At 43.2% G+C, this 5475-nt stretch overlaps 1 long non-coding RNA gene across 1 annotated transcript in view; it reads right to left on the bottom strand.

Annotated features, from left to right (window-relative positions):
* LOC116183749 (uncharacterized) overlaps positions 1-5370 on the bottom strand; it is a 53339-nt gene extending 47969 nt beyond the window's left edge. The window contains exon 1 of the long non-coding RNA XR_014955992.1: positions 5265-5370. This is a non-coding gene — a long non-coding RNA (uncharacterized LOC116183749). The remainder of the gene's footprint in view (positions 1-5264) is intronic.
* Positions 5371-5475: the final 105 nt, after the last annotated feature.

Here is a 5475-nt window from a genome sequence, read left to right as displayed (position 1 = left end):
CTAGAGTTGTTAAAAGATGTAAGAGAATATTTAGCTTATTACTACTGGGTTTTTAAATCTGAGGTCCTAAGAAAGTTTCCCAGATATATTTCTTCAATAATCCCAAATTAGTGCACAGTAAGAAATTAAGTATCTTGTAATATAATAAAGGCTTAGTCATTTTGACTCTGGGAAAAGTCATTCTCTGGGACCAGGGCCAGGTAATGTTATCTTAGTGTACTGCTTGGAGTACCTGGCACTGTACAAGCTGTAGGTCTCTGTGGTTACCTTAGACCAACATAGCAAATGAATGAGCATATTATCCTTTTGCTAGGGCTGCTTTCTGGTGGAACACACCCCTTGCATTCACAGGAGACACAAATACCGAGTAGTGCCTAGGGTAAATCCCTCCCCTTTACCCTCCTTAACCCTGTGTGCTCTGGCAGGTATACTACAAGGGTCAAAGTTGCACCTCGGTTTTTTGCTAATATTTGGTGCCGGAAACTAAAAAACACAGCAGGAAAATAAAACAACCTATGATTGTCTCAAATTTAGTCCTGAAGTTCTTTGTCCCACAGCGTCAAAGCACAGAAGATGCAAATTCTTTTGGGAAGGGACAAGCAAAGGGGCTTTGGGTGAAATATTATGCTCTCCTGTTCTCCCTAGACTGCTTATTGTCTACTTTTCCATGCAGTATTTTTGCTGGAGACACAAATCTAGGAGAATATTGTCTGCCACTATCCCATCACCCTTCCTATCACTGAGGAAGAGGAAAGGGGGACAGCTGTGCAGCCTCTGTCTCGCAGCTGCATCTTACCTGGGTGTCTAACACAACTACAAACCTAGAAACCTTCCGAATCCCTGTCTTTCAAAGTAGCATTTTTTTTGGCCATTGATTCAGGGAATAAGAAACAGCAGCCTTCATTTTTGTTTAAAATTCAGCAAGTGTTTTACCAGATGTAGAATCAAGGAATTGAAAAACAAAAGCAGTTTCCCTACTCCAAGTGCAGCCTGAATGTAGGAATAGTCTGGGAGTAATTTGCTATGGCAAAATGCTCCCTTCGGAGCAGTGCGCTGAGGAGGTAAGCCAAGAGGCAGAGGGACTCAAGGACCACCCCAAACTCTCACCCAGACTGGAACAACTGCACAGTTGCCATGTCTAAGTCTTGGGCTCAGCTTAGCTTCAGAAAGGGGATTCACAAATTCAGTATCAACCTGCTACTGGTCCATAAAGAATCAACAATTTATCAACAACTACTATTTTGATGTCTGCAAGCTTTTCAGCTGAAAGAAGTATCTGCACTCTGTCATTCTCTCTATGCCATGCAGCAGATCTGCCCTTAGATGGTATTTGATCTTGTCAGTAAAATCTGCTGCTGCTTGGAATAAAAGAGAGAGACTTGTGAAAGTTGAGCACTTTGAGTCAGAATTGTAGACTTAGCTTTTTTGTGAGCAACAAGAAATATCTCCTGTAGCAATGCAATTGGTGTGAATAAAATCACATAAAATTGCATCAATCCAACAGTAGTTCACTTTGCTGCAGGTATATGAGTTTTACAGAAAAATGGGGAAAAATATTCCAATAAGCTTTACTGAATTACACAAACTAATAAATTAACAAAAGGCTCATATTATACCATCATAGACAAGAGATATGATTGACTATTTCCTGATTGAATATATGATTAAGGCTGCATTCACAGGCAACGAAATACAGACATTTTCTTCAAGACTTGCAGAAGTGTCTCCATTACTTCAAAGGATGTAGTGGATTCACTGACGATTATATTCTGTTCAGCCATTGAAGTAACAGATTACATGGTCATGGTGTGGAGTTGAAGGCAAGGTAAATTACAGAGAAAAAAAATGTGTTTTACTGTCTGAAAGGAAGGAGATTTCTGTGAGAAGCAATTTTGTCTCCCTCCCTGCTTACAGCAGAGGTCATACATACAAAGTCTCAAGGTTCTGCTCACACAAGGAGAGGGGAGCTTAGTCCAGCTTGCACCTTGCTTACAGCAGAATTAGTCATTATGTGTTTGTAGCCTAACCTTCCTTATCTCAGTTACTTCCTTTACAGGCTTTAAAGCCAGGTTATCCAGGAGATACAGGCAACTGAGGAATTATTCTCTTAATAGGTCTCATTTATTAGGTGCTACATCAAATTAACCTATGAGATTGAAGCAAAAGTTGAACATAAATACAGAAGCCACATCTGCTACAAAAGTGTGCTAATGCAGCTTGGTTGCTATGGTGTAAAATGCAACATAAGGATCATGAAGACACATTTGCCTTTTCTCATTACGAAGAAGATGGCTGGTTGATTGACTAATCCATGGAATAGGATATTGCACTGGTCCTAACAACAATGGAAACTGACATCACTTGCTGCTGAGAACGTACATAATCAGGCTTCACAAACCCAAGTTCAGGACTTGAATTAGTCAGTCAGTTTTGGAGCTTCTGAGCCACTAATTCAGTACTTAATTCTCTTCTTTAAGGTTTTTTTTTTTTTTCCTGATGCCTTTTAGGTTTCAATACATTCTTAAGTTAGCAGAAGCCTTAGTTTTGTTAAATTTTATTACAGGCATTACTTAATTGTAATTGATTCCTCCTCAGGAGCAGAAAAATATTGTACATATAAGTAGAAGAAATTGTTTTGTTTCCTTTTTTCCTAACTGTTTTATTTGAATGTGGACTTAAAACTTACGACAAGTCCATCTTAGTAGCTCTGTAAGGAGAGTATGCCATTCTGTTTATCTGTTCAATGCATGCTGCATGAAGAAGAGAAGTATAAATTCCTGATGCATTGCTCCTCCTCAATGCTTTGAGCCAAAATGGGGAGGTTCTTGGATAACAGCAGAAAATAAGAGCAGATAAGAGCAGATTTCTTTTCCTATCTTTCCACATACTCTGCTGAGTTTTGAATCATGCTCTCAGACCACGGACTTCATATCTCTGGCACTGCTGCCTAGGATTTTAGTCAGAGCAAGCCTGTGCCACATTGCTTCCTGCCCACTCCAGCCAGCCACACTTGAAATGCACAATGCAGGGTACCGTGGCTAAAAGAACTCCTACCCACAATGTAAACATGAGCACAATCTTAAGCAATAACCAATATTTACTTTTAGGCATAATGAAACAAAAATAATTTTGGCAAGTAACATTGCCTTCATATCAACCTATTTGCCTTCATATCAACTAAACCTGCAGTCCCTTATGATTATTCACCTTATGCAGATCACAAGTTCTCTTAGGAGTATTTTGTTCTTGCCTTTAGTGTGCTGTTCACTCTTGTGGCTCCTCAGGAGAGAGACCATGTTTGCTGGAAAACACAGTGAACTGTTTTCAAGTGAGTTACACCCTTTTTGCAAAATCAACAATGAATGGCTGTGACTTGCTCACTGCTAAGAAAGCATGAAACCAATAAACGGTGTCATGAGCAGAGCAAACGTCTAAAGGGAACACGCATGTGGCCTTCACATGGATCCAGGATACTTATCAACATGGAAACCATTAAAGGACTGAAACCCAAGCTAAACTTACACTAAGAAAAGGTGTGTTGTAATAAAAAGGTTATAAAAATAGTTCATAATTCTCCTATCACCTTTCTAATTCTCTGATATATTGGAAGAGATTACTGGAGGTTTTGAAGCAAAGCTTTTGGACAACTGTCAGTGAAATGGAAGTAGCAACAAGATGGAGTTTTCTTGTCTTTCTCTATATCCAGGAAAAACAAATGTTTATTTTATCTGATTTTACTGCCTTTTCTTTCTACACTGATAGCAATCTAGAAAAAAATCAGTCAAATAACTCTAATTAGGGAAAAAACCCAAGTCCTCTTATTAATGCTATCATGACAAACCAGTGTGAAGCTTGAGCACTTGGAAACAGAAGGGCCTGTGTGTAAGGCAAATATTTTTGCTCTTTTCATCACTTCTTCCTATTTTTTTTTCTGTTTAGCTATTTAACATCAGTACTGTTGACAGGTACTTGAGCAGGGTACTGAAAAAGAAAGAACTCCTCAGCAGCCCTGAGTAGCCATCTCCTGCAGTAACTGCATATCTCCTCTTCAGCATCGTAATCTGTGCCTCAGACAATGGATTTTATTTCATAAAAGAAGAGCTGAGGTATAAAGAGAAAAGAAATCTCTGTCTCTTCTGTCCCAGTTTGGCTTCTCTAACTCATACATCACTCTTCCTCTTAACTAGAGTCTGGTATGCCTCAACCAAAACAGCTTTGGTTGTGCTGAAGGTGCTTTGCCAGCACAAAGCCTGTTCCAAAGCCAGTTCTGGAGCTTTCCTCTCACTTCCTAGAAAGTCCACAGGAACTTCCTTGGGGGTTTTCCAGCACTAGAGTGCTGAGTTGTAGCATGCAACAAAATGAGAGAGCAGCCCGTGCGGTGAAATAGTTTGGGGAAGGATGAGGGAAGGAGCCTATCAGGAACTCCCTCACAACCCAGCAATCCCCAGTTTTAACAATGATCACCAAGATAATGGCAACTTTTATTACAAAAGTCCGCAACTCTCTCATATACAGAAAAAGACCATCAAAGGTGAACAGCCAAAGGAGAAAAAAAAAAAATCAAGGAAGTGCAGAGGTAGTTCAAGGCTTGAAGGGATTTATTGCTTTAGTGCTCATTTATGACAGGTGATGTAAGATGTTGGGCGACAATCGCAGCCGCTCCGCTGGAGGGGCGGGAGAGCCGCGGTTCCTCCAGCGGGCTGCGGCATCACGGCTCCCACACCCGGGGGCTGCACCGCACGGCAGGCGCTGGCGCTTCCCGAAACAGGAAACCGCATTTCCAGTGCCAAAACTATAAGTAACTCAGCTCGAAAGCACTGCGGGTAGACATCATTCTTGCTCCCGTAGCTTTACCCTTCTGTTCAGGCGCAACCCTCTCCCGAGCCACGAGAGACCAGTTTTCCATGCGGGCATGATCCAGCCGTCACACAGTAATTAAGGAACTCGGTAACTTCCAGTAAGGAGCGGATTTTAAATAAGCGTAATGCTGGTTGCCGCGACCCGCGTCGCACCGTACGGAGATTTCCCAAATTTTTCCAAAATTTCCCAAATTTTGGCGTCACGTCACGGAGTGAATAACACCGGCGCGTTGTGCAGCCCTAAGCAAAGCCAGCCCTGCCTGTGGGGGTGCCGGCTACATCCAGCACCGCATCACCGCGGACCCAGCGGCAGCAGCCTCACGGCACAGAGGACTGTGAGGTGTCCACTCTCTCCCTCCCTCCTTTTTTTCGTTCCTTCCCTCCCTCCCTCTCTCTCTCTCTCACCTTCCCTCACGCTCCCCTCAGGCTCAGTCCCCGCCCCGTGGGCGAGCGCCTCGCGCTCCCCTCGCGCGCGCGCACCAGCCACGGACGCCCGGAGGGGCCGCGAGCCGGGCGCGCGCGCCCGCCCTCTCCCTTCCCTACCCACCCCCGCTGCAAGGGCGGAACCGAGAGCCGGCTCCAGCCAATCACAGGCAGACGGTCGTGAAGCGTGAGG

This window comes from Lonchura striata, chromosome 5 (assembly GCF_050655825.1).
Source record: "Lonchura striata isolate lonStrDom1 chromosome 5, ASM5065582v1, whole genome shotgun sequence".
Taxonomy (NCBI): Eukaryota; Metazoa; Chordata; class Aves; order Passeriformes; family Estrildidae; genus Lonchura; species Lonchura striata.
This window is presented reverse-complemented; position numbering and strand designations above follow the sequence as displayed.